Below are 16,085 nucleotides of genomic sequence, written 5' to 3'. Positions count from 1 at the left end.
AGGTGGGGCCCAGGGAAGCCATGCCCCAGGGTGGGGGGTTCCCTGGGACCCTGGACTTGGCAGATGGGCCACCCCAGGCCACCTCGGTGCCTTCCGGCCTCGGCCTGGTTCTTCCTGGAGCGGAGTTGAGCCTCCACAGCTGTGCCAGGCTCCAGGGGCTCACAAACCAAGCTCAGGAGCACACATGTTTGCTTTATGGTGGCAGGCACGCTCCCGGGAGAGGGCAGCGGGCTGGGGACGCAGACAGGAAGCCACTAACCGCTTTTCACCAGCTCAGGGCTGGGAACAAAAGCGGAGTAGGGAACAGGGCTTGTGTTGTGGGGTTGCAAAGGGAAGCCGTGGTGGAGGACCCCCAGGGGAGAGGTGTTTATGTGCTTTAAAAATAATAATCGACCCTCGTGGGGAGGAGCAACTTGTATGTAAGTGTTGTTTTGCTTTCACAGTTTATGAAGCCCTTGAGTGCGTGTGTTTTCTCCTTCCACCTGAACAGCAACCCGGGGAGGCGTTCGGGGAACTTGGGGGCTAAGGTGTCCATGGACAGGTGAGGAAACTGAGGCCCAGACAGGTGGGCTAAGATCCGAGTCTAGGGAGCCTGCCCCCATTCCCGGGGACGCAGCAGGGACACAAGCTCCTCAGTGTGGACAGGGCCAGATGCAGGATACAATCCAAGCCCAGGTGATTTAATAAGCTGGGCAGGTTTAAAACAGCATATATGGGTTCCTCCTTCCTTCCCTCCCTCCTCCGTTTCCTTTCATACTCATTCAGAGTGCCGGTGAACCAGCTGATTGTTTGGTGCTTGGGGATACAAGGACAGTGGAGGCGCGGTGCCCCTTCCTCCCAGATGCCAGCCCAGGGCCACCTGGGACAGTGCACCATCTCTTGCTGTTCATCCTTCAGCTCCTCATGCCTGCCTGTTACTGGGCATCATCACCCCTCCACCTTCAGCATCGCTTGCTGAGTGATCCCCAAGGCCCGGGGTGGCATGTCAGGCTCCTCTCCATCCAGCCCTGGTCCAGCTCCAGAGACTCCTCTCTCATCCCTGCCTGGCGCGCCTTGGTCCAGCCCTACGGCCATACCTCCTGAAGTTTCTATGCTGTTTGTTGCCCTCATGGCTTTGCACACACTCAGTTCTTCCCCTTTGCTCACCTCAGATGCCCTTGTGGCCTTATCCTACCAGGCGCACTCATCGTTCAAGACCTTAAGTGGTCCTTCCTGGCTGGTAGTCATTCAGACTCCTTGGTTAGGGTGGATTGCACCCTTCTCGGGGTCCCTCTATCACTTTGAACCTGGTCCTGGTCTCAAGAATGACATTACCCTATGCTTCCTATTGGTTTCTGTGTCTGTCTCTCCAACTGGACTGTAGCTTCTCTAAGGACCAGGATTACATCACGTGCCTCTCTGTGTCTTCCGTACCCCGTCCGGAGCCTGGCACACTGTGGCCACTCCAGGAATGCCTGTTAAATGAAAGAACAAAGACACAGTTTCTACCTTTAGGATCCTAAAATGGAATGTGTCTCTGAGCTCAAGATGAACTAGAATCCACTACAGAGATGTGGCTACTTCTGGAAATACCTGGACAAGGTGTTCTGATATGGAATGAGCCAGTATATCTTCCTTCCTTCCCCTTTTCCTCCCTCCCTCTTTTCCTTCCTCCCCTTTTCCTTCCTTCCTTCCTTTTTGAAATCTGGAAAAGAGAATCTGATCCTTAAATCTGATCCTTTCACTATGCAAATTTGTATAGATGGAGGAACTCACCTAAGCCGATCCCATGGTGCACTATGATCCCCTACAGTTGCCAGGGGGAATCATCTTATGGTCCACACTGGGCAGGGTTCTTATGATTGCCCACCACAGGAATGAACTTAGGCTGATTGATGTAGAAAATGACTTTCAGGGGATCCCTGGGTGGCGCAGCGGTTTGGTGCCTGCCTTTGGCCCAGGGCGCGATCCTGGAGACCCGGGATCGAATCCCACGTCAGGCTCCCGGTGCATGGAGCCTGCTTCTCCTCTGCCTGTGTCTCTGCCTCTCTTTCTCTCTCTCTCTGTATGACTATCATAAATAAAAATAATAATAATAAAAAAAATTAAAAGAAAATGACTTTCATACTTAGATGAGGTGGCAGGGAGGTGGGATTGCACAATCAACCAGAAGGCTAGAGGATAGGCCCAGAAAACCGCAACCAAAGGAGGCCAGTGGCCAAGAATGCAGCTGAGAATGCAGCCCAGGTCAGGCCCTAGGAGCTGTCTGTCGGGGTTTGGTGTTTTCCACAGTTTCTAAACTATTCCAGACTATTTCTAAACTTTGTGACTCTCCTCAAGGTCCCAAAGTTGAGAGTGGCATGGCACTTCTGATTGGCCAGCCTAGGCTCTGTGCTATACCCAGGAGGCGGGACTCTGGAGGCCTTCCCTTTAGTTGGTGCAATTAGAGCTGAGCCTGATCCCTCCCTTCATATAGTGGGGCGCCCCCACCCAGCCCCTGGTAGAAGAGGGGTTTCATGACGCTGGGGTCTGGGCAGTGAACATCCGTGTGGTTCTTTACTGATGCCAGCGAGCTTTCACACTCTGCCCCTGGAGGAAGGCTGGCCAAGCTCCACGATCTCTTCTACATAAGCAGAAACCGGAGCTCAGAGAGGTTAAGCAATTAGTCCCAAATCACAGAAGGTGGTGAGAGGTGTCTCTACCACACTCATCCACTCTCCTCAATGCTGCAGGTGCGTGGGGAGGGGCAGATGTTTCCTAAGGAAAGGGGGGTGGGGAGAGCCCCCAAGAGCTGTGCAACCCCAGCGGGGGAGAAACGCTAACATTCCCAGCAGGAGTCCAGCCGGGCCAGAGGACAGAGGCTGGGTTCTTGCCCCAGCTCCGAGTCTCCTGCAAACACCTTCCTTTGGCTGCTTCTTGTGCAGAACAGCAGGACTGCCGTCCACCTCCAGGATCACCTTTGCTCATGCTGTTCCCTCCACCTGGAAGGCCCTTATGCTTTCGCAGCCTGAGGAACTCTTGATCCCTGCAGCAAAGCCAGCTCTGAGGTCTCCTTGTCCAGGGAGCCTTTCTGGGCTGAACTCTCTGGGAAATCTCTCCCTCCGCTCTCCTTTGGGCTACCTCTCTGCCTTGCCACATGCGTCGCTAGATTATAACTGATTTCTGTGTCTGCCTCCCTCTTAGACTGGGAGTGCCCCGAAGACAGGGACTGGATTTTATTCACATCTGTGTCCCTTCTCTGGGACTGATTTCTGTGTCTGCTGGCTCGTTCCCCTCACATCCACGCCCCGCTCTTCTCTGCTATGCTCTGTATCACAGCGGAGCTGCCCGCAGCTGCAACTCCCAAGCCCTGGGGTCTGCTGGTCTCTGGCTGGAGCCAACCAAAGGGAGGCCCTGGTGGGAGGCCAGAGGCCTGGAGGGAGGGAGAAGCCAGGGCATCTCTTCACACTGGGCCCTAAGCAGTGCTTGGATGGTAGCGGCATCCTCAGCTCCCACCAGACATGTCCACTGCGCTTCCATCTTCTACTGTGTGACCCTGAGCCTGGTAACACTGCTTCCTCCTTCCTCGTCCCAGGGGTAGTACAGCAACCTCCTGCTGTTGCTGACCTCTGACCTCTGGCTTACCTTGCCATCCCGTTTGACTTCTCAGCTCCTTTATCACCATGTGGCCAAATTTGCTTTGCATTCCCTGTCACACCTCAGAATGGTTCCGTGAGCTGTTTGCACCCTGACGGACACCCCAGTTCCAGGTGTAGAAGTCCTGTGAAACGAAGTATGGTGCCCACAGCAGAGGAGGTGATGGTCTCCGTGAGCTCAGAGCTGTTTTGTTCGTGTGTAAAATGACTGCAGACAGTTGGGGGAGTTAGCTTAAGATAGATGGTGGGAAGCCAGAAAGAAAGACAGTTAGGATTCAAGAATCTCTGAAGAAAACCACTTCTAGCACTTTCATTATCTGAATGAGGAACGTGAGGTAAAGAGGGGTCCAGTGTCCATCCAGCTAGCAAGCAGTCTCCTATTCAGAACCCAGGATCCCCCACTTTTGGCTCTATAACTTTGTCTAAAACATGACTACTTGCAACCTACTGTAGTTCTAGTCCCGCCCTTTCCCCTCAAGCCCCAGACTCACATGTCCAGTGGGCTACTTGACATCTGGGCTCAGTCATGGCATGCCTCTCACTCACCCCCCATGGTTGCCTCCCTCTGGCAATCCCCATCTCAGCCGGTCCATCTGCTTCCACAAGCCAGAAGCTGGGTCTCCTTGACACCTATCTCTGTGCCACCCCATGATGGCTCCCTCTTCTGGTTCTGTGGATTTTTTTAACCTCCTGAATAGCACTTCTCTCTACTTGTGTCATTACCACCCCAGTCCCAGCCTCTGTTACCTAGACAGCCACGATGGGTGACAGGAACGTGAGCTCTGGGAGGGTAGGGATTTGTGTGCATGTGCCTGGGCGTGCATGCGTGTGTGTGTGTGTGTGTGTGTGTGTGTGTGTGTTTGGTTCACTGACATACCCTGTGTCCAGATTCACAGGGGTCAGCCAACTTTTTCTGTAAAGAGCCAAATAGTAAATATTTTAAGTTTTGCAGGCTGCACAGTCTCTGTCCGATCCTTTCACTCTGCAGCTGTAGTGTAAAGGGAGGCATACTTAGATGGGCATGTTTGGGTTTTACTGAAGCTTTATTTACAAAAATGGGTGGCAAGATGGATTTGGTCTGAAGGCTGCGGTTTGCTTACCCCTGACCTAAAAAAAGTTCCTGACACATAGATGATAAGGAAATATTTTTAATTGCATTGGTCTCTTATCATCTATTGCCTCCCAATTAATTCCTCATTTTTCCAACTACAAATCCGATCATGACAGTCTCATCCCTCAACTTCCACCCAACCGTCTGTTTCAAAGCCTCCATTCTTAGGATAAACATCAAACTCTGATTAAAGCCCACACGCCCTAACAGTCCGGCTCCTGCTCCCACTCCGGCTTTACACTTACTATCCTCCTCACGCTCTCAGCACTCCAGCTCTCTGGCCCTCCTTCCCACCACAGAACCATCGGGTATGCTATTTCTCCTGCCTAAAACTTTCTCTCTCCGTTGCTCATCCTTCAGATCTCTGCTAGGTGTCACCTCCTCCAAGAAGTCTTCCCTGATCCACCAGGCCAGGTGCCATTTAAGCACTCCTCTTTCTAAGCACTGATGCCAGCTGTAATTTTACCTGTTTATGTATCTCATCAGCCAAGGTCTGGTTCCCCCGTCAGAGGAGCAACTTCACCAGGCACAAGGACCAAGCCTGTTTTGTTCCCCATCATTTTCCCAGAACCTATTTCAGCTAGCTAGCACAGAGTAACAATGAGTGAATAAATGAGTGAATGGAGAAGATTCTGGGTTCAACACCTGACTCCACCACAGGGGCAAGTCACTCACCTCCCTCAAGCCTATTTTCAGGACCTGCTGGAAAGGCTGTGTTGAGGATGGAAGGCGTTGAGTCTCTGCCCAGAGCCTGGCTCCAGGCAGCTGCTGTCAGTATGCTCACTGTGACGGGGACGGGTCCAGAAATCGTGTCATGTGATAAACAGTTCAAAGAATTCAGAATGTTTAGTCGGGTGAAGTAGAGACCAAGGTCAAGGAGTGACCGTCTTCAGCTACAACTCCTGGATCAAATACAACTGCTCCCCCATCCAGGTGTCTGAAAAAGTCAGGAAGTTTCCATTCCAGAGGCGTGCAAAGGGAGGCTGGGAGACCATTACTGCAGGCGGGTGTACTGCATAAGTGAGGGTGTTCAGGCCACCTCAGGGCCCTCTTCCAGTCCGGGGTCCTCCGTCTGCAAGCACCTAGGGGCATTTTGAGCTGGAAAGAGGGAGGTGGGCAGGTGGGAGCGCACGGGTGGGATGGGCCAGGGCGGCGGGCTGGGCCCAGCGGGGCGCAGCAGCCTCAAGGACTTCGAGGGACCGGGCCGCTCCTCGCTCAGCGATCCTGGGAGCAGAGAGGGGGCGCTTAAAGCCAACAGATGGCGCAGGCTCACCTAGGCCCTGGGCCGGCTCGCTCGCGCCGGCTTCCCCAGCCCGGCCCGGTTCTCCCCGAGGCGCGGAGCCGGCAGGGGGCCGGCGGAGGCCGGGGGGCCCGCACCCCTGGGCGAGCCCCTCTGCGGGGGGCGGGCGGCCGTGCGCGGCGAGGCTCCAGCGCGCACCTGGGCCGCAGCCGCGGGCGCCCTCGCTGCCCCTGGGGGGGATTCGTCGAGTTGCCGCGGCAGCCGGTGCCATGACGGCCGCGGAGGGCAGCTCCGCCGGCGCTCGACTGTGCGTAGCCTGAGCGCCCGGCGGGCTGGGCGGCGCGGCCCCGGGGGTCGGAGCGGGGCGCGGGCGGGGGCGCGGGCGGGGGGCGCGGGAGGGGGGGGCGCGGGCGGGCGCGTCAGGGGGCGGGGCCTGGGGCGGGGGCCGCGCGGGGCGGAGGGAGCGACGGAAAGTTGATCGGCGACTTGAGCGGCGGCGGCGGCGGCGGCGGCGGCTCGGGAGCGAGGGGCGCGATGCTCCGCGGGAAGGCGCGTCCGACGGCGGCGGGGCGCTGAGCGGGGCGCTGAGCCGGGCGGGGCGGGGCGGGCGGGGGCGGCCGGGCCCGGGCATGGAGCGCGGGGCCGCGGAGCCTCGGGCCGATCGGGGCGCGCCGAGTCGGAGCCCGCGGCGCGCCTGAAGTTGCCGGCGACACGCGGGGGAGCCCGGCGCCGGCGGCGAGACGCGGCGGTGGCCTGCAGCGGAGCCGGCGGCCCGGGGGGCCCGGCCGGAGGAGCGCAGAGCCGGGGCGCGACGCGGCGCTTCTCCGCACACGCACACGGTACCGACCGCCGCGCCGCCCTCCCCCCGCCCCTCGCCTTCTCCGCACCTCGCCCGCGCGCCCGGAAAGTTGCGGCCGCCGAGAGCCACTTGTTCCGGCTCGGCCAGCGCCCGCGGCGGGCCCCGGGGCTGCCCCGCTCCCCGCGCCCCGCGCCCCGCGCCCCGCGCCCTGCCCCGGCCCGGACGCGCGGCAACTTGGATTCCCGGGAACCCGCCTTCCCGCCGGCTTGGCCTGGGGAGGGGCACGCCCCGCCGGGGTCCCGGAGCCCCCGCCGCCCGGCTCTCCGCCCTCGGAGCGGGTCCGGCCGGGTCGGGGCGGATCCCGGCGGTGGGGAGGGCGTCGGGCCCCCCGTCCTGTCCCCGTGCGCTCCGCGTGCCCCTGTGGACGGTGGGATGGGGTGGGGCGCGCCGCCCCCGCGCGGTGGGCTCGGGCGCCGGAGGAGCCTCGGGTCGCCTCCCAGTGCCGGCGGGAGACCCCGGAGGACCCCCGCAACCTCCCAACCCGACCCGCTTTGGGAAAACCCCGCGCGGCTCGCACTCGGCTCCCCCGGCCGGCTCCCCGGCAGGCCCGCCCCGGAGGCCTGCGCCCGGGATCGCCGCCCCCCGCCCCCCGCCCCCCTGCAGGGCAGCCGGGACGCGAGCAAAGCCCGCGCCCTCCCTCCGACGTGGCGGCCGCGCCCGCGGCGAGCCCTCAGGTACCTTCCTCTCCCCAAGCGAGCACCGGCCGCTGCCGCTGGGCTCCGAGCGCAGGTTCAGGTTCGAGCCAGAGCCAGAGCCATCGGCGCTGGCCGCCGCCCCACCGCGACCCCGGCCCCGACCCCCTGCCCTGGTGCTGTCTGTGCCCACTGGGGGGAAATCAGCCTTTTCTGATAGCGACACGCCCGTAGCCTCCCGAGTGATTCAGAAGGCAGCCTCTTCTGTGTACTTTGCCCTCTTGGACCAGGGCAGGCATTGACCCTTGCGGTTCAGGTGATTAGCAAGAGCCCCCACCCCAATTTGTGTCTTGAAATGAGCTGGAGGGGCACATGAGGATTGTGGGGGGGGTCCCTGCGGGAGCACTGGGTGCAGTCAGACCCTTGCCGGGGGTGGCCGGGGGTGGCCGCTGGTGGCCGGTGGTTTGAGGAGCCGTGTTTGGAGCCAGGTGTGGGGTGCTTGCTGATGAGTCAGCCGGTCCTGGGGAGAGCTGGCTTGGAGCTCGTGTTTGGGTCATGGTGCACGCAGCACCCGTGGGGGTGGGGGACGAGAGGTCATTCTGTCCCAGGAGGGGCTGGGAGGAGACCCCTCCCCTCAAGCATCAGGAAAAGGATGCTTGGTGCTGGGTCCCCGGGGCTGGGGAGAGTCAGAAAGCAGAGGACCTGCGTGGCAGAGAGCGTGAGTACCCCGTGGGCTGGAAAGGCAGCACTCCAGAAGTGAGGGGTGTGAGCCAGGTAGTGGAGGACAGTGACGGGGTGCGAGGCCCCGGGCTGGCATTCTGACCTTATCTGGGCTGGGCCCCCATGCACATGTCTGTGTTGGCCTTCCTGGTCCTCAAACAGCTGGGCTCCTCACATCTGCCTACTAAAGAGCTTGATTAGAGGGTTATGTTGGCAGATGGGCCTGTTTGCCGCCCAAATAGCCCCCCTCATCCAACAAACCACCTTCCCTACAATTTCACCATTTGATGTTCATTTCTTTGAGCCTAACATTTGAAAGGGCGTCTTTCTGAAGCCTTTACTGTACATACACATACTTCTGGGAGGTGAAGGAGGGCCTGGTGGAGCCTTGCTGCTCCGACTGTGGCCGGTGGACGCAGCATCACCTGGGGGCTTGTTAGATAGGCAGATTCTTCTGGCTCATCCCAGAACTCCTGAGCCAGGATGTGTGTTTGACAAGATCCTTGAGTGGTTTGTTTGCTCAGTAAAGTTTGTGAAGCCCTGGTCCACAGTACCTTCTAGGGAATGAGCATTTCACAACCTCTTGGAGCAGAAGGAGTGTCACCTAGGGCAGTGGATAAGAACGTGGCTCTGAGAAGGCAACTGGAACTTCTTTTCGGGAACAGTTATGCTAGGGTTGGGTAACAGTTCACTGCTGGCCTCTCAGGTCCATCCCTTGCTGATGCCAGGAAGGGTCTGTATTTGGGGGACCTTTAGACAGATTCAGGTGGCATCTCAGCTTTCTGTGCAGTTAAAATGTTGCTACGTGTGCTGCATTATGGGCTGGTAGAAAGTGGGCACAGGGCAGAGTTTCTGGAAGCTGGATATGCTGCTCTGCCTCTAGATGGCCTGGGGCTGGGTAGGTGCTGTCCCTCAAAGGGAAGGAATTGACTAACTGTCCTCTGCTTCATCTGTCCCATCCAGATGGTAGAGTGCCCCATTGATCACACCTTTCAGCAGCCACAGGACTTAGGCAGAGGGAGCTGCATAAATGCTAATTCGGGATAGTCCATGGAGAAGAGGGTGCTGACCAGGCTCCACTCTTACCCCCAGCCCAGGGTTGGACATCCCACTTCTGCTGTCCTGGGGCCCTGGGAGACCCTGCGCCCCAAGACAGGAGGATGACGGCAGGGCATGATGGCAGCTCCCCTCCTGGTCTTTTGGAGGAATAATGGTGCCCCTGAAGCCATCAAGGCTGGCCCGAGAGTAGACTTTGGAAGATTTGGCTCAGAGGCCTGGTGAGGCCGGTGGTGTCACAGGTGAAAGGTCAGGGCACAATCCTCAGCCCTGTCAAAAGAGGACTGTCCTTCCCCCCTAAGCTGGCCTCCTTGCCAGGAAGATGGACAATCCTTCCAGAGTGCAGGGTGGTGAGTGAGCGGTGGGGGGTGGGAGTCGGGGCGGGGCGGGGGGGTGGCGACATGGGTCAGCACAGGCGTGGGCCTGACCAACAGTGACACTGACGTGAACCCTTCCTGCATCAATGAGCTCAAACACAGCAAGGTGAAGAAAGACTATTTTCACGAACCCTCAGGTTTTGAAAATTTTACTGTTTGAAAATATAAAGATATTTTTAAAAATTGCCTTCATTGCCTTTGAACTTACTGGTTTCAAGCAATGATGGTGTTGTTCGTTTTTTAAAAAATTAACTTCTTATCTTGAGCCTCGATTGGAGTTTTTCTTGACATCAGGACAATCCTGTTTGTGTAGTTAATAGGTGAGCAAGGTCATTCGCGAGGTAGACCCTGCTGGATGGGTTATGCAGGATGGGAATATTTTGCCTCTAGTGGGAGGGGAGTGGGGATCGGAAGGGGCTTTTCTGTGCTCCGGGCTTATGCGCTTCCAGGCGTGTTACTGACACTGCTAGGGGGTCACAGACCCTGGGAAGCCTTCACTGCCGCCTCTCCAGCCTGTGCCTCCCTCCCTCACCTCCTTCTGTAGCGCTGTTTACCCCCCCCTGCGGGGATCTGACCCCACATCTGGACAGTGAGCTCCCGCAGCGTGGGCTGTGTCAGACTCCTCCTTGAATCCCCAGGCCGCCGCCACACGAGTGGACCTGGTGCTCACCGACTGAGTGGGCTATGGCCAGGTGACTGTTTCACTTCCTTCTCTACTCCAATGTTAATTGATCATTAACACCGGGCATTGGTGCGTCTGTAACCAGTCTTCCCTATTCATGTCGGTTCCTTTCAAGACAGAGCAGCTTTGCCCATCTTGCTGTGTTCTGGGCTCCAGCATATGCCCTTGGAGTGGAGGTCTCAAATTCACATACCTACAGGGGCTGGGAGGCAGACAAAGAGTACCGCAGTGCCAAATGTGAGATGACAGGGAGTTGTGGAGACTCTGAGAACAGGAGAGCACAGGCCCCGTATGAATGGGACAAAGGGTGGGCAAATCCCATCTCTGTGACAGAAGTCAGAATCATGGTTGCCCTGGGGTGCAATGACGAGGGCACAAGGTGTGCTGGACTGCTGGAAATTTCCGTATCGTGATCTGAATATCTGCAACAGCGGTGACTGATCATTTGTGCAGAAGAGTCAATTCAGAAAAATTGGAGCATTTATGGGGCATATTTATTTTGGTTCAATATGGAAATCTCTTTATTGAATCCCATAGGGCAGAAAATGCAAATTCTTACCAACTTTATTGACCAGACGGGTGTCCGTGAGAAACTTGGCATATTTAAGAAGTGGCCGCATGGAGACAGCATTCTAGTCTTTCACTGTGAAATCTGATCTGGACCTGTCATGGGGAATGGGGCCGGCTATGGCTCCCCCTTGCTGGTCTGTATATTTGGGTGTTTCCGAGGTGCTACCTCCTATGGCAGTGAAAGTCCATGTGGCTCAGCGTTTTGCCAAGGGGCATGGGAATAGCAGACACCGTCCTCAGCCTCACCGGCCTCCAGCTGGGTCATGAGGGGGGACAGGTTTAGCATTTGTATTTTTTACATTTCCTTTGCATAGTCTAAAACCAACCATGCAAGCGTTGGTTACTATCATGACTGTAAAGCTGTCCCCTTCCTAATTTTTGTAAGGCGGCTCGGAGGCAGAGAGAGCTGGGATTGAACACCAGTGTGTCCACTCTTGAGCTCGGAAGCCTTGGTCTGCCGTGTAGCCTTGCCCAGGCCTTAGTTTTCCCGTCTGTTAAATGGGAGCAAATTTTCAATTACCTTTGTCAGCTTGCTCTCGACGTAAGTGAGAAAAAATTGTGTAGAAAGCCTTTGGTGCAGTGCCTGGCACACAGCACACATGCAAAATGTAGTAGCTTTTATTATCCTTGTTGATTTAGTCATGTGTTAGGCACACTGTATTCTAGCCAAGAGGTGAAACCTCCCCTTATTTTGAGAGCTTGACAATCTGTAAGTTCATAAATTGAATTCTGCCTAAAGGGGTGTGTGCGCGTGTGGTTGCGATTTTTAATTTTGAATTAGTTACTAACAACATTAAAACACCAGCACTTTTGCATAAAAAAACCCTAGATTTCTGGCATCTCTGACTGGAGCTGGCAATGGTGGGTCTGTGTTCCCGACTGGCAGTTGCTGGTTGGTGCCGAGTTACAGCCGCCCCTTTTGTTTACTTATGTTTTTATTTTAAGAATTCTTTGATTGAGGATTGCGTGCATACAGCAAGATAACCAGATCTAAAGTAGAAGTGGTGAACTTTTACAGATGTGTACACCGTGCAGATCAGGTGCATTCCCGGTGCCTTGGCCAGCTCCTGCATGCCCCCTCCCAGGCAGTGTCACCCCGCTCCAGAAGTGACCACCGTTCCCACTTCACTCTTGTCACACAGCTGAGTCTGGCCGGAAGGCCTCCTTTTAGATGTAGGTGAGCTTACGGCCTTCAGTTCTCCACAGGCCTCCTCACTCCCTGTTATCTCACACTCGAGCCCCCTGTTCTCAGGTTGCCCTCCATCCTGGCCCCTTTAGCCATTTGAGTGTGGGACCTCCATTCCAAGGAGTAGAAGGGTCCTTAGAAACTAGCTCGACTCACTGTGTTACAGGTGGGGAGACTGAGGCCCAGAGCTGGGGAATGGACTTATTCTAGGCCCTCTCCCTGGGTGAGGGAGACCTGGGTGGTGGCCAGTCAGGGGCCAAGCCCTGCTTCTCCTGCCCCAGCATGAGGTGTGGAGGAGGCCAGGCAGGCCTTCATCTCTCAGATGCTCGCCGCCCAGTGCCTGACTCTGCAATCACAGTCACCCAGAGCCTCCCGCAGGCTGATCAGCCTACGAGGGAGGGAGTGTTTTCTGGCCCATGCCTTCCTGGAGATGCATCTTGCCCAAGGCAGGCTGATAGTGGCCCTGCTTTTCTCTTGAAAGGCTCTGCTCCATTTGGAGAGGACCTGAGATGCCATTTGTGACAAGGGCCCTGCATACCACCTTGATTGTCTCTGCTTCTGGAAGAAGGCTGTAATTTGGGAGCCAGTGAAAGCGAAGGAGGGAGGGACGTAGAGGAGAGAGCGAGAGAGGGGGAGGAAAGAGAGAGAGGAAAAAAACCCCAGGGTGGCCGGGACCAGGTCTGGGTATCCATTTGTGTCACTGGTCTTGTCAGCAAGGGAGGCCGGCTTTTCCTGGCTTGTGATGGGGAACCAGTGGTGATAGAACTCTAAGCCAGACCTCTCTGCCCCTTCTACGGAGGCCTGTGGCTTTGTGTTAGACGGGGATCTGTGGATGGAATGTCACTGAGAAACCAGCATATGCTGGGCAGTGGGGTGGAAGGTCCTTCCAAACCCATCCCCTATGTTTTAGGGTCTCAGGTGCACAGTTGGGGAGTCTTTTCCTTCAGCCATTGAGTCGGCCAGTATTGAGGCATCACCAGTGTACCGAGAGTCTGCAGCAATGCTGGTCAATAGAAATATAATGTGAGCCACAAATGCAAACCACAGGTGTGGCCTTTAGAATTTTCTAGTGGCCACTTAAAAAAAGTTACATCAGTGAAATTATTTTTGAAAATCTATTTTATTTAACCCAGTTGATCTAAAACATTATCATTTCAACCTATAGTCAACATAACAAATTATTGTTTAATATATATCTTATATTATTTTTGTACCAAGTCTCTGGAATCTGGTGTGTATTTTGCATTTAGAGCACATCTCCAATTGAACCAGGTACATTCCAAGGATTCAGTGGCTACCTGTAGTTCGTGGCTACTGCAGGGAACTGGGGGAGAAAGTCGGATAATAAAGACACACCCGGAGTATTGACAGATGGTCCTGGGTGCTACAGAGAAGATAGAGGGGGCAATTGGCAAGCTAAAGGCAAAAAATAGGGTGGCTGGGGAAGCCTCTTGAAGGATGGGAAGATGTGGTCCATCCCCATGGACCTGAGCTCTGGCAGGGCTGGGGAGGCGAGTGATAGATAAGATAAAAGCATTTTATCTCTGGAGTGTGCACCTGTTTGTTTTTTCCCCATCTTCTCTGCACGCTTTCCAGGAGAAAGATAAGGAGTGAGTTCATTGCTACTCATTGCTTTCTATGCTGGGGAGTTTTCAATACAAGCGGGGTGTCAGCCTGAAAAGCCGCTGCAATCTGGAGCATTAGAGATCGAGTCCTCTGGGGGAGAGGGGCTGGCCCAGCCAAATTAGGGAAGCTCGGATGCCAAGGGGTTGGGGTCCTCGGCTACCTGGAGGCTTGTCTTCTCTCCTGGAGTGGGGGTGCTGGGAGGGGATCCTGGGGCTCTGAAGACCCGCCCGTGGGCAGATTGCTCTGGGGCTGGGGAAATGCAGACATTCCTCGCTGTCTGGACTTCAGCTGTGACTGATCCGGGCCAGGGTGAATGTTCTGGTGCCTACGACCTCCAGACAGCTGATGTTAAGAGACAGACTGGGCAGGTGCTGGGCAAACTGTACTTGCTCACCCCATCTGAAGGGGGCACCACTGCTCTCATTCTCACCCGTGTTTTTTTGTTTTTTTTGTTTTTAAAGATTTTATTTATTTATTCATGAGAGACAGAGAGAGAGAGAGGCAGAGACACAGGCAGAGGGAGAAGCAGGCTCCATGCAGGGAGCCCGACGTGGGACTCGATCCTGGGTCTCCAGGATCACACCCCGGGCTGCAGGCGGCGCTAAACTGCTGTGCCACCAGGGCTGCCCCTCACCCATGCTTTTTAAGCAGGAGGGCAGGACAAGTGACATCCAAAATCATCTAGAAGTGCAGTTTTTTTAAAAAAATGCAGAATTTTGTTACCTTAAATGCTAGCAACTAATTCAGATATTAAAAAACACCATGAGGCTGTTCATTCATTGATCAAATATTTATGGAGACTTTACTGAATGCCAGGCACTGTTCTAGGCCCCTAGGGCCCATCAGTGAGTGGCTCCTACCCTTGCAGAATGCATATTATAGGGAAGACAAGTGCATGTGGCCTATGCACCACTGGTTATGTGCGACCTCTGTCATAGTGTCAGGATGGGCAGTAATAACTAGAAGCATTTACTAAGCGTTTACTGTGTGCCAGGCCCTGGTCTTAGTGCTTTACATAAAGTGCCTCCCGTGGTCCCGACGGCGGCATGGAGATCGGTCCTGCCGTTACTCCTGCTTTACAGATGAGAAACCAGGAAGCACAGAGAGGTGAGCGCTTCACCCAAAGTCACACAGCAGGCAGGTTGTGGGGTAGAATTTGAGCAAGGCGGTCTGACCTCTTCATCTTCAGGCAGTTCTTTGCTCCGCACTGCACTTGGAGAAGGCGTGTCATCAAATCCCCGACAATACAGATGGACACAAAGCTCAGAAAGGACAAATGAGCCCCCTCAGATCTGCACAGAGACAGTCCAGCCTGTGTGTGTGTGTGTGTGTGTGTGTGTGTGTGTATGTGTGTGGTGCTGTGAACTTCACCTGTGACTGACCCCGCTTCGGGGTGGGACCCTTAGGTGCCCCTGGCACGCAGGCATTTCAGAGAGCGAGGCCAGGCAGTGATTTAAGCGTCCATGGGTGGGAACAACGGGGCACGTGCCAGCTCAGGTTATCTGGCCTGCCCAGGTCACCCCCGTCGGGGAGGGCCACGTCTTCGGTGGCTTCTGCACTTGCCTGGACCTGGCGACCCCAGTCGGACCCCCAGCTCTTCCCACCCGTGAAGCCTGGGGGTCGAATGCAAGAAGTCCCATGAGTGGACCCCAGCCCATACTTGCCCTCTGCTGGTGGCCTGGCTGGCCCATGAGCTCCCATCTGTGTTCCTGGCCAAGTGTTAGTCCTGCAGTGACCTCAGCATCGACGCTGGGTCTGGGCCTGCATAGCCTCATGGGGGACCGCAGGCACACCCTGTAGCTCTCCCATATCGGCGTGAGCGTGGGACCCAGGAGGTAGAGAGATGTGCGTGAACCGTAAAGCAAGACACGCCCAGTGAGTGTGTGAAGGCTTTAATCACAGTCCTTGTGTGGATTCAAGGGCTCTAATTCTCTGTGCAACGGTGTGCTCATCTGTGAAGTAGCGGGGAGATCCTCGGGGCCAGTCCACCCCACTCAGGGAGTAGGGGACTCCCGAGAGGCGTGGGAATGCTTGGAATGTATTGTGATATCTAGAAACTGCGATCAGTCAATCGGTATTTATTCATAAGTTATCATGTGTATGAATGACTTACCCTACGTGGGATTTGTAAGATATATGCAGATAAATATTGAAATGACACAAAGATCTCTAAACCCAACAGCAGTGTCTGTGTGGCTGAATGACGCATGCCCATTCTGTCAATTTGATGCCCATCTTTTGGCAAGAGTGTACAAGTCAGCAAGTATTTATTAAGCACCTCTTGTTTGCAGGGCACACTGCACGGCACACCAGAGCATAGACATGGAGGAGGCATGGCCCTTGCCTCCCACGGGCTCTCACACTTACGCAGAGTATCATATCTGCGCTGATTCTGTGGGGGGGGGGGGGGGC

General features: G+C 55.8%; 1 protein-coding gene across 15 annotated transcripts in view; it reads left to right on the top strand.

Moving 5' to 3' along the window:
* The first annotated feature begins 6,144 nt into the window (after positions 1-6,144).
* The window catches only part of CDH23 (cadherin related 23), a 410,879-nt gene continuing 400,938 nt past the window's right edge, over positions 6,145-16,085 (top strand). For 10 of the 15 annotated variants that reach the window (XR_005986846.1, XR_005986845.1, XR_005986847.1 and 7 more), the window contains exon 1: positions 6,488-6,804. The gene's annotated coding sequence lies outside the window, so the exon portion shown is untranslated. Of the gene's footprint in view, positions 6,273-6,487; positions 6,805-16,085 lie in introns of those variants that run through there. The other 5 variants (XM_041749260.1, XM_041749259.1, XM_041749261.1 and 2 more) reach the window with 2 other exon arrangements.

Source organism: Vulpes lagopus, chromosome 3 (genome assembly GCF_018345385.1).
Source record: "Vulpes lagopus strain Blue_001 chromosome 3, ASM1834538v1, whole genome shotgun sequence".
Classification (NCBI taxonomy): Eukaryota; Metazoa; Chordata; class Mammalia; order Carnivora; family Canidae; genus Vulpes; species Vulpes lagopus.
This window is presented reverse-complemented; position numbering and strand designations above follow the sequence as displayed.